Raw genomic sequence first — 19041 nt, 5'->3', positions numbered from 1 at the left:
AATCAAGTTGTCAGCAGGGCTATGTCCCTCTAAAGGTTCTAGGGAAGTTTTCTTTCTTTATCTGCCAGCTTCTGGTAGCTCCTGGCAGTCATTAGCTTGTGACAGCACAGCTCTCATCTCTGCCTGTATTTACATGGCCTTTGACCAATCCAGCCATTGTGTTTCCCTCATTCTGACTTAAATTTTTGACACGATTCTTCCTGTCTCTAGGCCCCTGACTTTCCTCCTATCATGACCCTTACAGAATCCAGATGACCTAACTACAGAGGTCTCTTGTCTCACTTTTCTTAGAGCCTTGACTTTAGAAAACTTGTAATTGCCAATTGTTTCTCTGATCCTTTAAAATATACGTCTATTTCATAGCTTCTTGACAGTTTTATAACCCAGGACTGTCTTTCTCTAGGACCTGGGAGCCAGTGCTATGAAAGGTAATAATCAAGGAAGATAGAGCCCTTAATTCCCAGTCTCTGTGAGAGTTTAGGAACTGAACTTCAGTTCGTACCTTGCTCCAAGTAGCAACATTACCTCCTGTTCAGTGTGTATGAGAAAGTTTACTTTTCCTTTGTGTAATGCCAGTTAGCCAACACCATCTGAATGGCCATCCCACCTCACCCCACCTCAACTCTTAAAAACTCTCTTGCCATTTGTTTCAGCGGAACTAAACTCAGACTGAGCTTTGGCCTCTTTCCCCTAATACAATGTCCTTTAATAAAATCTTCCTTGACTATTTAATTTTGACTAGTGCAACCTTTGCTTTGATACTTTGTGTCCTCTGAATGTCTCTTTGTCACTTCCTCTTCTTGTAAGGACATGAGTTACTAGATCTAAGGCCCACCCTAAATTCATTAGGAGTCTTCTGGAGATCCTTGATTAATTATGTCTGCAAAGACACTGTTTCTAAGTGTCACATTCTGAGATACTAAGAGACAGTAATTTTGGGATGACACTATTCAACTGACTGCATGTTGCGTAAGGGCTATTTCCCATATACCTTCAGCAAACTCCCCCTCTTGCTTCATTGTCTGAATTGGGCCACCTGCTCATTCTCAACGTCATCCATTTGGCCAAAAGAGTGTTATTGAGCACTTATTGGATTAAACCTAGATTACTGAAATCAATCCCCATGGCAAGTAGATTTTGTTGGATTAAAAAAAGACTTGACCTTTATTTTTCTAAAGAGTCATATAATAAATATTGATGCCCTGAAGGCTATTCAACTATGCCATAGTAACAGGAAATCAACCATAGACAATTACTAAATACTGGGAGTGGTTATAGTCCACTAAAACCTTGTTCATATAAATAGACAATGGGTAAGTTTGGTCAGGGGGCTATAGTTTGCCAATCCTGGATGAAATAATCAGCCTCCAGCTTTCCCTGAGTTGACCAAACAGAGATTCTCCCTCTTCTTCAAAATATGGAAAATTAAAAAAAAAAAAAAAAAAAAAAAGAAGCCTGTAGCACTTGGTAATTCATCTCTGATAAATTTAACTTCATTTTTAGGGTTTTACATTCAGAGAAGCCACTCAGCCACCTCTGACTTACACAGGTACCATTATTTAAGTAAAATTTACTGTACTGGTTTTAAGCAACCATTCTCTACTTACGACATCACAGAATAGTACAGTTTATCTTAAGACTGTGGGGAATATAAAGGGTATTCTTATTCATTCTGTGACCATGACTTTACTCTTCCTTTCTCTGATAACAGTACAGCAGAACAGCACTCATTTTCTTCACATAGTGTCTGGAAAATGCAGGCTTAGAAAGCAGGCCGACATAAATTTGAAACCTGGGTCTTTTAAGAACTAGTGATCTTGTGTAATTTATTTTATTATGTGCACCTCTGTTTCTTGATAAATAAAATGCTGATTGTAATAGTACCTATATTAGTAGGTAATTTCAATGATTAATAGTAAATGTGTGGTAAACTCAATACCACCATGCCTTATATTATTAGTTTTTTCAAGAAATGCCAGTTATTTTTCTTATTGTTTTATTTTTCATTAATGAAAAATTGTCAAATCTCCCATGGCTTTTTAGGGCCCAGATCTAGGCTTTGAATCAAATCTTATAATACAGATTTGTATTTTTTTCTACCACTAAGTTCTGCATTATCAAAACATTTTAGTTTTAACATTTCAACCAACAACAAACCTATCTAAACCATAAGCCTATCTGTGATTCAGTCTTTTATCATTTTGCTCAAGGCAGAAATTTTCAAATTTCTATAGTAATTAAGTATTATAAATACTTAAAAATAAGTACTTAAATTTTAAAATAAACTTATAAAAATGAATTAATTTTTCAAGACAAATTTGTATATATTTCTCTGAAGTAAATCTATGCTTATTTGTAGGGTGATTGATTTTTTATTTTAAACCTGAGGTACAGGGTTGCCTGGGTGGCTCAGTCAAAATCTGCCTTCCACTCAGGCCATAGTCTCAGGGTCTTGGGATCCAGCCCTGAATAGAGCTCCCTGGTCAGATGGAGTTGGCTTCTCCCTCTCCCTGTGCCCCTCCTTCAACTCGTGTACTCTGTGTCTCAAGTAAATAAATAAATAAAAACTTTAAAAAAATGAACCTCAGGGACTGAGAATTAAATTAACTATTTTACTCAGTTTGCATTATATAAATAGTTTGTAAAAGATATATAGATATACACACATACATGTATGTGACAGATATATAGATAAAGATATGATACATTTACAAATATCCCTTCTCAACAAGTGGTCGATTTAATGATTTAAAATTGTTCCCATATATTCTTATATAATGGGTATTTTTACTTTCTGTTTATGCATCTTTAATTTACATAGAGTATAGCAGCAGAGATTGCTGATTTTCTACCAAAATTCATTATCTCCTTATTCAATAGTAATAGAATTATGCACTACATTTCCCAGAATCTCTATAGTTTTGATGTGTGCATGTGTAATAGTAAACAGAAGTGGCATGAGGGATCCCTGGGTGGCGCAGCGGTTTAGCGCCTGCCTTTGGCCCAGGGCGCGATCCTGGAGACCTGGGATTGAATCCCACGTCGGGCCCCCGGTGCATGGAGCCTGCTTCTCCCTCTGCCTGTGTCTCTGCCTCTCTCTCTCTCTCTCTCTCTCTCTCTGTGTGACTATCATAAATAAATAAAAATTAAAAAAAAATTCTTTAAAAAAAGAAGTGGCATGAAACACTTCTAGGTCTGAGCCTTTAAATATTAGGTGTTTGCTTTTATTGACTTTCTGCTGTCTAGTATCCAGATGTGGAAATGTTACAGTTTCAATTAAGCAGCTAACAACAATACTCCAAGGCATTGCTTCTCAAACTATTCTTCCCAGACATACCAGTCACCTTGAAAATTGCTAGTAATTGTGAGTATTGCAAAATTTCAAGCCCAGACCAGTGTTACAAATCAGAAACTTTGAGATAGGGTTAGCAATCTGTGTTTTAACAAACCCAAAGGCAATTCTAATACAGGTAGCAGTTTGAGAACCACAAAGCACTATCATAGGAAGGACCAGTCTTTGAAGGAGTTTATAGCCAAGGCCAGCAAATCATTGTCTGCGAGGTTTCAGGTAGTAAATTTTAGGCTCTTCTTGTTCTCTTCTCCCCATTTCTGCTTTTCTCTCACTCCTCCTCTTGCTTCTTCTCCTACTTCCTCTAATAATCACTTAAAAATTTAGAGGTGCCTGGGTCACTCCGTTGGTTAAGCATCTGCTTTTGTCTCAAGTCGTGATCTCAGGGTCTTGGGATGGAGACTCACCCTGAGTTCCCTTCACAGAGGAGAGCCTGTCTCTCCCTCTCTTCTCTGGCTCATGCTCTCTATCTCTATCTCTGTCAAATAAATAAACTCTTTTTTAAAAATTTAAAAACCATGAGCATGTACACAGGTTGTACAAAATTAGGTTGGTATAGAGTAAAATGGCTAAAGTGACATGGGGCATATTATACAAGAGAGAAAAATAATGTCTGTTTTCTAAAGTACCATAGTTTTAGATCTCTTTGTTATAGCCTCATCCACTTTTTATTTGTATGTTTAGTTCATTTATATTTATGGGTTTGTTTATTCCACTGATTCTAACCACAGAGAAGCACTGCATGTTGTGCCCTTACCACATTTTACCTGTGTTCTCCCCCAGACATGAACACAGATCAATTCCAACTCCCTAATGCCATATAATATACAATACTCCCAGTTACACCATCTAGAAGTTTCTCTGGTTATCATATACAGGAGTTAAATGTTTGGATCATATATTTACTCATTTGATTAGTCTTTGCCATATTGATCTCTAGACTGATTCCATTAGGTCATCATAAGACTAGATATTTGGGAATATTCCATATCTCCCATCCTGCCAACCCTCAACCTTACCCAGTTTTCTTGAGTATGCCTACCCAAAAGGTGTAAAGAGATACTTTATTGCATTATATACTAGGTACCTACAAACAAAAGTTAATCAGGGCCTTATACCCAAGTAAAAGCATTCAAGATATATTATTTGTAATTCCTACTACATGTGATAAAAATAGGCAACTATTTGAATATATTTTAAATTATATTAGAATTATTTTAAATGCATACACAGACATGAGATAGTAAATTGGAGGAAAAATAGAAGACATGCAAGTAGATATTGTATTACGTTACAGCATATAATAAATACATAAGCACAAATACAAACAAGAAACGGTAATTTAAAGGGAATATATTTGAGAGCAAGGTACGCTGTAAGAATGTTGATGCAAATGTGGACATTGAACTTGACAATATTTACATGCTGCATTATTTTAAAAAATTATATTAATGATGGTATAATAATCCAGTGAAAAGGAATACCATTATTTATATTATCACTCCCTAATTGTCAAACATTTATTTTAGTTCCCAATTTTTGCTATTACAAGGCACATTACAAGGGGATAAATCAACCTATAATTAAACCTCTCTATGTATTCATAACTACATTTTTGGAAAAATTAATGGAAGTTCTATTGTTGGGGCAAATTTTGCCAACATTTTTAATGCTCCAATCCAAGTTAAGATGGTGGAAGAGTAGGGGACCTTAATTTCACCTGGTCCCTGGAATTCAGCTAGTTATCAAATCATTCTGAACACTCACGAAATAAGCCAGAGATCTTAGAAAAGAATTGCTGCAATTCTACAAATAGAAATGCAACCACTTTTTGGAAGGTAGGAGTTGCAGAGATATGAATCCAGGGCAATATATCTAAAGGTAGGGCAGAGGAGTGGGAGCTTGCTTAAGGAAGCTACTGCAAAGTATTATAAGCAGCAGAGCACAAAATTGGATCTTTTACAAGTCTACTACAGTAGGAGAGATCCCTGGTTTAAAGATTCTCAGGTGGCAAAATGATGAGGAATCCCAGGTGGAACAGTGTAGTCTCAGGATGTCCTGGGTCACAAGAAGAATGGGGGTGCCTGAGTTTGGCAGAGTTCCCAGGCATCAGAGTGGGAAAGCCTGCTGAAAACAGTTGAGTCCAGGCACCAGCTCTCTTCTTGGTATTGCCATAAGGGGATTCTATTAGTGAAGAGAGAGCCCCAAAGTAACAAAGATCAGAAAGGAACAGAGACAATCTACAGAAACAATGACTTTACAGGTAATATAATGGCACTAAACTCATATCTTTCAAAAATTACTCTGAATGTAAATGGACTAAGTGAGCCAATTAAAGGACATAGGGTATCATAATGAATTTTTTTAAAAAAAGACCTATTGCTATGCTGTCTACAGGGGACTTATTTTAGACCCAAAGACACCTCCAGATTGAAAATGAGCGAGTGAAGAACCATTTATTATTCTAGTAGACATCAAAAGAAAGCTGGAGTAGTAATCCTGAGATCAGACAAACTAGATTATAAACCAAAGATTGTAATAAGAGATGAGGAAGGGGATATATCATAATAAAAGTGTCTATCCAAAAAGACCAACAAGAAGGTCTAACAATTGTAAATACTTATGCCCCTAACTTGGAAGTGGCCAACTATATAAACCAATTAATAACAAAATTAAAACACATTGGTAATAGTACAATAATAGTAAGAGATTTTAACACCCCACTCACAGCAATAGATAGATATTCTAAACAGAAGATCAACAAGGAACAAGAGCTTTGAATGATACACTGGACTAGATGGGCTTTATATATATATATATATATATATACACAGAACATTCCATCCAAAGCAACAGAATACACATTCTTCATAAGTTCACATGGATGGAACATTCTCCATAATAGATCATATACTGGGTCACAAATCAAGTTTCAATCGGTACCAAAAGTTAAGATTTTTCCCTGCATATTTTCAGACCACAAAGCCTTAAAACTTGAACTCAGTCACAAGAGAAAATTTAGAAGGAACACAAATACATGGAGGTTAATGACTACCCTACTAAAGAATGGATAGGTCCACCAGGAAATTGAAGAAGAATTAAAAAAAACACAGAAAATAAATGAAAATGAAAATGAAATGAAAACACACTTCAGAATTTTGGGACTCATCAAAAGTAGTCCTAAGAGCAAAGTATATAGCAATACAGTCTTTTTTCAAGAAATAAAGAGTCTCAAATACACAACCTAACCTTACACCTAAAGGAGCTGGAAAAAAAGAACAGCAAATAAAGCCTAAATCTAGTAGGAAAAGACAGATAATAAAGATTAGAGCAGAAATCAATGATACAGAAAATTTTAAAAAGGTAAAACAGATCAACAAAACCAGGTTCTTTGAAAGAATTAAAAGATTGATAAGTCCCTAGCCAGACTTATCAAAAAGAAAAGAGAAAGGAGCCAAATAAATAAAGTCATGAATGAAAGAGGAGAAACCATAACCAACATCAAAGAAATACAATTATGAAAATGAAAATGCTATGAGCAATTATATTACAACAAGATAGGCAATCTGGAAAAATGGATGCATTCTTAGAAACATATAAACTACCAAACCTGAAACAAGAATAAATAGAAAACCTGAATAGACAAATAACCAGCAAAGAAATTGAAGCAATAATCAAAATTCTCCCAACAAAAAAGAGTCCAGGGCCAGGTGGCTCCCAGTGGAATTCTACCAAACATTTAAAGAAGAATTAATACCCATTTTTCTGAATCTGTTTCAAAAAAAAAAAATGAAGGAAAACTTCCAAACTCATTCTATGAGGCCAGCATTACCTTGATCCTAAAACCAGACAAAGACCTGACTAAAAAATGAGAATTACAGGCCAATATCCCTGATGAACACAGTTGCCAAAATTCTCACCAAGGTACTAGCGAATAGGATCCAACAGTACATTGAAAGGATTATTCACCACAACCAAGTGGGATTTATTCCTGAGCTGCAAGTGTGATTCAACATCTGCAAATCAGTCAATGTGATACACTACATTAATAAAAGAAAGGACAAGAACTATATAATCCTTTCAGTGGGTATGGCAAGAGGATTTGACAAAATACAGCATCCTTAATAAAAACTCTCTGCACTATAGAGATAAAAGGAACATATCTCAATATCACAAAAGCCATATGCAAACATACCATAGTGAATATCATAGTCAATGTGGAAAACCTTAGAGCTTTTCTCTTAAGGTAAGGAAGGTCAGGAACCTGACAGGGATGTCCGCTCTCACCACTGTTGTTCAACATAGTATTGAAAGTCCTAGTCTCAGAAATCAGACAACAAAAAGAAAACACATCCAAACCAACAAATAAGAAGCCGAACTCTCACTCTTCACAGATGACATAATACTCTATGTAGAAAATCCAAAAGACTCCACTCAAAATTGCTAGAACTGATACAGGAATTCAGAAAAGTCGCAGGATATACACAAACAACCAGGCAGAGGAAAGATAAATTTAAGAATCAATCCCTTTTATAGTTGCAGCAAAAACTTTAGATACCTAGGAATAAACCTAACTGAAAAGGTAAAGGATCCGTACTCTGAAAACTATAGAACTCTTATGAAAGAAATTGAGGAAGATGTAAAGAAATGGAAAAACATTCCATGCTCATGGACTGGAAGAATAAACATTGTAAAAATGTCTCTATTACCCAAAGCAATCTACACATTCAATGTAGTCCTCATCAAAATACCAGTAAATGTTTTTTTACAGAACTGGAACAAATGATCCTAATATTTGTATGGGACCAGAAAAGACCCTGAATAGCCAAAGGAATGCTGAAAAAGAAAACCAAAGCTGGTAGCATCACAATTCCAGACTTCAAGCTGTATTACAAAGCTGGTATCACCAAGACAGTATGGTACTGGCACAAAAACAGATACACAGATCATTGGAACAGAATAGAGAACCCATAAATGGACCCTCAACTCTGTGGTCAACTAGTTTTTGACAAAGCAGGAAAGAATATCAAGTGGAAATAAGCCTTTTTAACAAGTGGTTGGGAAAATTGGACGACCACATGCCGAAGAATGAAGCTAGACCACTTTCTTATACCATACACACAAATAAACTCAAGATGGATGAATGACCTAAATGTGAGACAGGAATCCATCAAAATCCTAGAGGAGAGCACAGGCAGCAACTTCTCTGACCTCACCCACAGCAACTTCTTGCTAGACACATCATCAAAGGCAAGGGAAACAAGAGCAAAGATGAAATATTAGGATTTGATTAAGGTAAAAAGCTTTTGCACAGCAAAGGAAACAGTTGATAAAACTAAAAGGTAACTTACAGAATGGGGAAGATATTTGCAAATGTCTTATCAGATAAAGATCTAGTATCCAAAATTTATAAACAACTTATCCAATTCAAAACCCAAAAAACAAAAAATCCAGTCAAGAAATGGGCAAAAGACATGAACAGACGTTTCTCCAGAGAAAGCAAACAAGTGGCCAACAGACACATGAAAATGCTCAACATCATTTGACATTAGGGAAATACAAATCAAAACTACAATAAGATACCACCACACACCAGTTAGAGTGGCTAAAATTAACAAGACAGGAAACAACAAATGTTGACAAGAATATGGAGAAAGAGGTACCCTGTTATACTGTTGGTGGGAATGCAAGGTGTGCAGCCACTCTTAAACACAGTATGGAAATTCCTCAAAAAGTTAAAAATATAGCTACCCTACAACCCAGCAAATGCACTACTAGGTATCTATCCAGAGGATAGAAACATAGTGATTCAAAGGGGCACATGCACCCTGATGTTTATGGCCACAATGTCCACAATAGCCAAACTGTGGAAAGAACTCAAATGTCCATCGACAGATGAATGGATAAAGAATATGTGTTATATATGTCTGGAATATTACTCAACCACCAAAAATAATGAAATCTTGCCATTTACAACTATGTAGATGGAACTAGAGAGTATTAGACTAAACGAAGTAAGTCAGTCAGAGAAAGACAAATATCATGACTACATTCATGTGGAATTTAAGAAACAAAACTGATGAACATAGGAAAAGGGAAAGAAAAATAAACAAGATTAAATCAGAGAGAGAGAGGCAAAGTATAAGAGATCCTTAACTATAGGAAAAAAACTCAGGGTTTCTGGAGGGGTGGAGGGTGGGGAGGATGAAGTAAAACTGGGTAATGGCATTTAGGAGGGCATGTGAAATAATGCACACTGGGTGTTATATGCAACTGATAAATCCCTAAATTTTACCTCTGAAACTAATAATACTCTATATGTTAATTAAATTGAATTAAGTTTAAAAATGTTTTAAATGTTCTGATCCATGTTGCAAAATTGTTTTTGAAGAAATTATTCCAACTTCTACTACCATAAGCATCAATATTTTCACTAATATATATATTTTATAAGGATTTACACTGCTTTTACTTTCACTTAATTTTTTAAAAATATTTTTCACATTTTGTATGTGTAAAGCATATGAAATATATATGGCAACTAAAAATAATACCATTAAGAAAATCTTCAGTTTCAATGATGACATTCATATTTTTAAAATCAAACTTATTTTTGAAATCCACAAGGTGTTCCTCGTTTTGTTCTGTAAAGGTCTTAAATTTCTTGCTCATTATTTCCTTCAATTTATTTCCATTTTTTACTATATATAGTATACATGTATGTATACACATAAATATAAATATATATTTCATTTTTATATTTTTCATTAAGCTAGTGTTTATATGTATATTAAAGGTTTAAGCTATATTATTCTTTTACTTGTTTTGGGGACTCAATATTATGTTTTTTAATTCATGTAGCTATGTTTATTCACTTTAATTGATGCATAGTATTCCATTCTGGTAATATTCCACAATTTATCCATGATTTTGTTAAGCAATGTTTCCTAATTTTGTTATATTTTATACTTTGATACTTGGAACAATATTATGCCTGTCTCCTGTTGCATAGGAGCAAGAATTTCTCTAGAGTATATATCTAGGAATAAAATCAAGTCCGAGTTTAGATACATTTGCAAACTTCCTTCTGACAAATAATTGGTAACTCTTTAATGGATTTCAAGCATTATTAGTACCTTCTCAGATCCAGTATTTTCAGATTTTAAAAAAGTTATCAGTTGGTTCTGAGAGTTACATATTCTTTATACATTGATTTATCCATTAGGATGTGACCATTTCCTCATACAGAGTTTACTCACATTGTAGGGATAGTAGTCAGTCTGAGATATAGTACCTGATATCTGAAGTCGTATCAATCACCATCAATAATAAGCATATGAATAATGTACTTGTTCTTCTCTCACTCAACTAACTTCATCCCACTACAGAGATAAAAATAAGCAATCTTAGACTCTTCATTTAAGGTTTTAATTTTATATCCACAGGTGATACAGGGGTGGATAATTTATATGTGTATATGTGTGTGCCTGTGTGTAAGGAGGCTTACTGGTTAATTTGGGATCTGTGAAGGTCAGTGTTGTGAAGCCTATTTTTCATCTACCTTTTTCTTGAAATTGAGTATAGAAAAGACTAAGCAATAAGGAAAAGAAAGGAATAAAAAGAGGAAAATCAAACCCACTAACATTTTCAAAAATGTATCCTACTGGGGCACCTGGGTGACTCAATGAGTTAAGCACCTGTCTTTAGTTCAGGTCACAACCCTGGGGCCTGGGATCAAGCCTGCATCAGGCTCCCTGCTCAGCAAGTAGCCAGCTTCTCCCTCTCCCTCTGTTGCTCCCCCTGCTTGTGCTACCTCTCTTTCTCTCTTTCTCTCTCTCTCTCTCAAGTAAATAAATAAAATCTTTTTAAATAATGTATCCTACTAGACAAATTTAAGTGCTTCAGAATTGTAAGCCCCAGAGTATCTCTCGTCTCTCTAGCAACATAAACCAAATAAAATAGCCATTCTAGCTTCATTTATCCACTACTTTGAATATCTTCCTGAGGTTAAAAGAACACCAGAGATATGAAGAATCAGCAAGATCATGAGTGAAGTAACCTAAGGGAAAACTAAAGCAATAAGGAGAAAGAAGGAGAAAGAGCAGAAATAAAGATGTAAGAAGATAAAAGGAAAAGGAAAAAAATGTAAATTGTCATGAGCAGGAATTAGGATTCCTTTGGGTTTGTGTTTATCTCCCTTCCCAGTCAGGTACTCCTTGCGGAGAAAGTGTTTGTTTTCTTATTTTGTCCTCTTTTCTCAACACTCCTTTTCCCATTCATGTCGCCATTCTGTAATTTTCATTCACTTAGGATTGTTCAGCTTCCATCCTAAAATTCACTATTTTAGAACAGCTTGTCTAAAACAGTATGATTTTTAAAGATAGCTGCTGTTTCCAAGTATCTCCCTTCTCTTCCTCTCTCTCTCTCTCTTTTTTTTTCCATTTCCCATATACAGAAGAAATAGTCTCAGGGTAAATATAAAAATGAATTTGTATTTGTATTCTAAGTTTTAGACACTAAAATAACACTTAGAAGAAACATTTATGGGGAAAAAGTTTATATTGTTACTAACCATATAATTTGACCAACAAATAATTGTTGATCACATAATTATCATCAGTGCTAAAATTATTGGTAGAAAGTAATCCCCACATATTAAAATGGATTTATCAACTTTGAAATTTTATTTATGATTAAATATAGTTTAATTTTATTTAAAAGTAATAAAATGACCTTTCTTACTGGAGCCATAGAGGGTGCAGAAGAGACGAAAAAGAAGGTTCCTTAAACTAGAAACCCTTAAGAAAGAGCAAAGGAATTTTTTAGAGTTGAAGATCAAGCATCTGAGATAGAAGTTTGCCCAAAAGGTGCTTTGAATGGCAAGGAGAAAACTTTTCTATGAAAAAGCTAAGCATTACCACAAGGAATATAAGTAGATGTACAGAACTAGGATTCAAATGGCTGGGATGTCAAGAAAAGATGACAACTTCTATGTACTTGGGGAACCCAGATTGTCATTTGCCACCAGGATTAGAGGTCTCGATGTGAGCCTAAAGTTTGAAAGGTGTTGCCAGCTTCTTTGCCTCTGCAAGATCTTCAGTGTCAGTTTTGTTAAGCTCAACAAGACTTCTCTTAGCATGCTAAGGTTTATGGAACCATATATAGCATGGGGGTACCCAAACCTGAAGTCAATGAAAGAATTGATCCATAAGCGTGGTTATGGCAAAATCAATAAGAAGTGAATTACCGTGACAGATAACACATTAATTGCTCAATCTCTTGGTAAACATGTCATCCTCCGCCTGGAGGATCTGATTCACGAGATCTATGCTGTTGGAGAACATTTCAAAGAAGCCTTCAATTTCTTACGGCCCTTCAAATTATCTTCTCCATGAGGGGGAACAAAGAAGAGCCCACCATTCTGTAGAAGGTGGAGATGCTGGTGACAGGGATGATCAGATCAATAGGCTTACTAGAAAGATGAAGTAAGGTATCTACCATGATTATTTTTGTAAATGTGGTCAGTTAATAAACAACTACTTTCAAATTGAAAAAATAAATAAGTAAAGAATAAAATTAATAAGATGGACAAAATCATTTGTCTTAGAAATGATTATTTTATCCATGCATAACCCCAAAGCACCCTGATCTGCTCACCTCATCCAAGGAGTTAATTGTTTTTGAGATATAGGCATAAGTAAAACATGAGCAGTGTTGGAAATAAACTTTAGGAATTTCATTGAATATGAATTGCAAGTATTCTAATAAAAGAAAAATATAATCTTCCTTATAATGCCTATCCTTTCCACCTAAATAATGTTATGCATTGGCACTATAGAATATTTTCAAGTTTTGAATGACATATTCTAGCCATTAATTCTCATATCAAAACCATATTAAATAAGTCACTCTTCTCATTTTAAGTATGTCACAGGGCTTATAGAATGTTAAATTGCTTTACCATTGAGTCAATATCAATTCGGTAGTAAAATAATGAGTTGAATCCAATGAACACTATTTTGTCTATTGCTTGAATAATTTACTAATGGTGATGTGCCTTTGGGAAATATAGTAAGTAATGTCATGTTATGATGTCTGAGCAATAAGTTATAAAATTATAATTGTCTGTCTTATGCTCTGGAAATACTATAATCATTTACTTACATAGGGAAAATTAACTGGAAATTAACAAACTATTCCTTCTTTAAGTGTTATCAAAGAGTGATTTAGGAGAAGAAAGTGGTGCAGGCAGGCTGGATCCAAGAAGCCAGGAAGGATCCACAGACCAGCCAAGAGGGTCCGTGGCTCAATGCAGGACAGAAACCAAACTCAAGCCAGAGGAAGTGAAAATGGAGTTCTTTAAACAGTGTGAGTGACAGAGAATAGCATATGGAGTGTCTGGAAGACTCAGAAAAGAAAGGAAAATGAGTCTCATTATTCTCCTCATCGTCATGAGTCTCATCTAGGAGATTTTGTCCAGAAAAGGGCCCAGAGTATGTGTTTCCTCAGGAATCCACAGTAGGGTCCCATCAAAAGTAAGTGTCTGGTGAACATTAGGTATTATTCCATAAATTACTGAAAGTGGAGGTATTGATGCCAAAATCAGCAGAGGTTTATTTGAAGCTAATCTTCAGGAACATATTTGGAATCTGGCTTTTCTTAAGTGTTATCAGGTGTTTGAGGCCTGGACAAAACTCAGAGAATGATGAACTTTCTTGCTTTCTCCTTGAAATGGGAGCATAACTTCTTTGGCTTATTCAGAGGTAAAATATAAAACACGAGTAAATGGGGCCCAGCCTAAAAATAGCAGAGATGGAGCCTTTCTCAAATGGAGTCCCTTCAGCTTTCCTAGTTCAAAAGGAAATTTTGAATACTAGTTTACATTAATCTCATGAAATAAAGTGTTTTCATTTGTGGAAGTAGTTTCTTTTTCATTTGTGGAAGTATAGGAAAGTTCCTTCTTAAAATGATTTGCTATGCCACAATCTTTACATTGTGTAAATATATACATTGATATATTTACATATATCTTTACACACTTGCAAAAGAATGCAAGATCTTGATTAATGTTAAATGAACTCCTGTCATGTATCAGGTACTTTACATATGCCATCAGAGTCAATGTTTACCATAACCCCTTTAGGTAAGAACTAATAAATGTATTTTCTGGTGATGGAACAGAAGGTCATAAGGATTACCTTATTTGAATGAATCTAAAACTAACCTCATTCACTGGAAGATACATATCCTCTTATTCCTACAAGAAACAGAAATGCTGGCAAGTATAATAATAAGATTTGCCAGTAAACTGATACTGATTTAATAATATTAACATTGATGGAGGGGTGGGTGGGTAAAGTGCCTCCTACAAAGATCCCATATGCTGAGGCACCTGTCTAACCATTAAGTCAGCCAGCAGAAGCCTATTCACAGGCTTCTCTGGTTCTTCCATTCCAAGCCCCTGATTCTTGCATTAAACTTTACAGCCTTAGCTATCTTCCACAAAACAGAATGCATTTGGCATTTTCCTTTATGAGAACTTGTCTTTTCTTTGGTGGCACCACCTCATCTTTGTAACCTTCATATGGAGCAAATCAAAGTGCATGGTAGTATATTAATCAGAAAAATGGATTGTGCTTGCCTCATCCTGTCAATCACTTGACAAGGCAAAACAAATAGCAAAGATTAAATCAGAGGCTTCTCAAATGCTTCATATTTAGGATAAATACATTTCAGCTTTCAAGAAAGTCCATTATGCACTGTTTGGCTTGGATTAGCAGGGGGGCATTTCATAAAGCATGAAAGAAAGCTACAGCTAGTAGAAGAAAGAAGAAATGTGTGAGCATTTTCTCACTATTTAGTTAAACAATTGATTTACCCCAGTTAAAAAAAAAAAAGATATCCAGCAAAGGCTCTGACAATTATGAATGTCTTTGCCAAAAAAATGAATTTATCTGCCTGTAAAGGAGATGTCGCTTGAAAAGCCAATGTCTGCAGCAAACAGAACACCAGCAGAGCATGACTATAAAGAACAATCCGTTTTGCTCTGACACAGGAGAGATCCACAATTGCAACTTGATTGTAATCCTCACCTGGGAAATCTGAAATCACCACCTGTTTTCTTTGGATGCTTGTGTGACACACTCCAGTTGGTTTCTACAGAATTTAGAACATTGATTTACTCCAGTGGATACACTTGGAGCTTTACTCAATTCAATTCATTTCCATTAAGCACCCAACTTACTAGTTAGATTTATTAGAGGTAAGCAGATCATTTTTATATACACATTATATTTCTAAGTATACATACCATATATATTGCTTCCACTCCATGACATGTTTTCATAAAGTGTCATTTTTATTTGTACTTTATTAAAAGGGGCATGATGATAAACATAAAAATAGTTAGCTACTATGCATTCGGTTTAGTCTTGAGAATTTTGGAGAAAACAGAACAAGTGCAGTAAAACCACAACCACCATCACAAACTCTAATTCACTTCTTACAGGGCCCTCTACATTCAATTCTGAACATATTATCAGGGCTTTAATTTTATGTTCAATCATTCTAGAGTTTTTTTTTAAAGATTTTACTTATTTATTCATAGAGACACACACACAGAGAAGCAGAGACACAGGCAGAGGGAGAAGCAGGCTCCATGCAGAGAGCCCAACCACGTGGGATTCAATCCCGCCTCTCCAGGATCAGGCCCTGGGCTGAAGGCGGTGCTAAACCGCGGAGCCACCTGGGCTGCCCATGGTCAATCATTCTAAAGTATTACACAGCAAGAATTAAAAGAATGGTGATAGGCAAAACCAAAAATACAAAACAAGGTCATCTATAATGCTTATTATACGGTAACCTCTGTTATTTTTAGCATTTATGACTACTTAAATTTGCTACTTAACCTGGTAAGGTAAACTATAATATAAGCGGCATTGAGGTGCCAGTAAAGATAGATCCATGAGACGAGGCACATTATTATTATCTGAGCAAAACAAGTTAGAAAAAAAAAATAGCTTGAGAACTTCTACAATACAAGCAACATCTGTCAGAACCCAGATGCTTTATAAGGGTTTCGAACATTATGCAGCATTTATAGTTATATAAAACAGTCTCTACTCTTTCTAAATTTGAGAACATAACTTTAAGGATAATAGTTTACATTATCAAATGAGAAATTTAAAAACAAATTTTAATGTGATTCTAGAATTATATATTTGTGAAATGGACACAAAAGGCAGCAATGTGCTAAAGGTATAAATGCTCAACAAATACAGAATTATGTCAAAGTTTTATCCTGAGCTTGGTGCAATCAAGTATATCTAACCATTTTAATCTACCAGTGAATAAAGATTGATTGTGGCTAAGCAAGGTCTTTGTCAGCTCATTCTATTGGGGAATTTTAAGAATAGTTTGATTATTGCACAAAAGGCCTAAAAAAATTCAGTGTTAGTTTTTGCTAAGTGATAGTGCCATCTACTGGTTTTGTTTGTCACAATAGTATGCGGGCTAAGGGCTGGAGGTGTTGGGTTTTACATACACACCTGACAGGTGTGATCTCATGAGGTATTCCCGAATGAAGATTTTCTCATTTTGTCCCGAATGAAGATTTTATTCCTTAGATTTAATCTAAGTAATAAAAAAGAATCAGCAGTGTTATTAATTAATGGAAATCTCACACTTTGGAGCACTTTTTTCATTATTAGAATAAAGAAGAGACGCTTTAACTAGGCAAGATCATTTTAGTGATTTAAATCATAATATATATAATATATATTATATATATAATGTCAAAAGTTCAAGTGTTTAATCAATGTTCTGCACATATGGTACACTTAATGCACTTTGTGCTCAAAAATGTTGAAAGCTTCAACAAAATTCAGGGCATTTAAAACATAGACAACAGGAAATATAGAAAAAGGTTCCTGGCTTAAAGCTTGCAGATTGAACATATATATAGATAAGTAGTTGGCTCAGGGTAGTTTCCATACATATTTTAAGATATGAATAAAGGTATGGCTGTGGAGGAGGGGGAAATTTGAAGGAAGTGTCTAATTTGAAAAGAAAGAGGCAAGAAAAATGTAGGGGAATAACAGCTTGAAAAAGGGAAAGTACAGTCCAGGATGAGATTTTGTTTGACTTTTGCCCAGGAAGCTCAAATGTATCCTTCATTCTGACAAATAACATTCTTAAAAGTTCTAAAACTATTGGTAGCTAATGTCTGTACTGACCATCGGAAAATTTGTGCTCATCCTTAGCACAATATAATGTCTGGTTTGGTCTGTGGCAGTATCAAAGACTGGCTCCCATCGATCCCACTCTGTCTTTAAAAAACTCAGAATAAAATGTGCTTTATTTTTTAATGTCCTCTATTAAATAAAATTGGAAGAGAGATTGTTGGCTATTCAATTAGAGTTCTGACAAGTTTATGAAACTCTGTTACTTTTTACTCCATATTAACTTAGATGCTTTGGGATGCAAGTTATATTAGAATATCTATTTAAAGGCTAAAGTACATTATTATTCCCTAGAATCTGAACAAATCTATCTCAAGTTTTTAAAATAGTTTTGAGCTGGACACGTTTTCCTAGGAAGTTCCCAGGATGCGCCTAAGGGGAGGGAGTAGCAGGTGACAGTGTAATCATTAAGGTACTTGCCCTGGCTCCCACACAATCAGAGTGGAACTGCTTTGATCTGATATGTCTGTATGTATGTGTTTATGTGTGTGTGTGTGTGTGTGTGTGTGTGTATAGAAAGAGATGTAGATAGATGATAGATAGATAGATAGATAGATAGATAGATAGATAGACAGATAGATGATAGATAAAAGTATAATTAAATTTTACATACATATTTTCTTTGGGCAAGTGCTCTGCTGCTAAAAATATATTTAGAAGCTTATCAATCTAAACATATCAATCTTAAAAACAGGATTTGAATGAAAAGAGGTAAAAAAATATTGGAAGAACAGCTTGGGTAGAAGTAAAGAGAGGAAGGAGGATAAACATGCTATTTTCTGTTTTTGCTTTTGCACAGCAAAACATTAAACTCTTCAGTGGCTCAATTTATACTGACTTTGGTGTGGACTTTGTTCAGGATCCTTCCTTGGCCAATCTAGGGGGCAGTGATCCATTTCTGTACTAGGGATCTCTATCCTTCACTATTCTTCCACTTGTATAGTTTTGCATACTGCCTTCTAATTACAAATGGTATGTGTCTGAAAATTTTGTATCTCTAAACAAAATAATAGTTTTGCTTGGATAGGATTCAGGCCTTACCTCATTTGAATTACTCATAACACCAAATATAATGTGATGCTAATAGATTATGGTGAACATAAGTAACATCCACAATTCCTCTATTTCTTTCCCTCTCTCACTCACATGTACACACACACACACACACACACACACGTGTTAATTCAATAATGTAATAGAAACATGGACAAATATATTAACAGGTTAATTCAGTAGGAAATGTAACAGGAGAGAAGAACTGTGAAGAAATGATTGCACACATAAGAAATCAGAGTGTTTTGGGATGCCTGGGTGGCTCAGCAGTTGAGCCTTTGCCTTCGGCTCAGGGTGTGATCCCAAGATCCAGGATCGAGTCCCACATAGGGGTCCTTGCAGGGAGCCTGCTTCTTCCTCTGCCTGTGTCTCTGCCTCTCTCTCTCTCTGTGTCTATCA

The sequence above is a fragment of the Canis lupus genome, chromosome 22, assembly GCF_011100685.1.
Source record: "Canis lupus familiaris isolate Mischka breed German Shepherd chromosome 22, alternate assembly UU_Cfam_GSD_1.0, whole genome shotgun sequence".
Taxonomy (NCBI): Eukaryota; Metazoa; Chordata; class Mammalia; order Carnivora; family Canidae; genus Canis; species Canis lupus.
The sequence above is the reverse complement of the archived record's forward strand: the minus strand, read 5'-3'. Positions refer to the sequence as shown.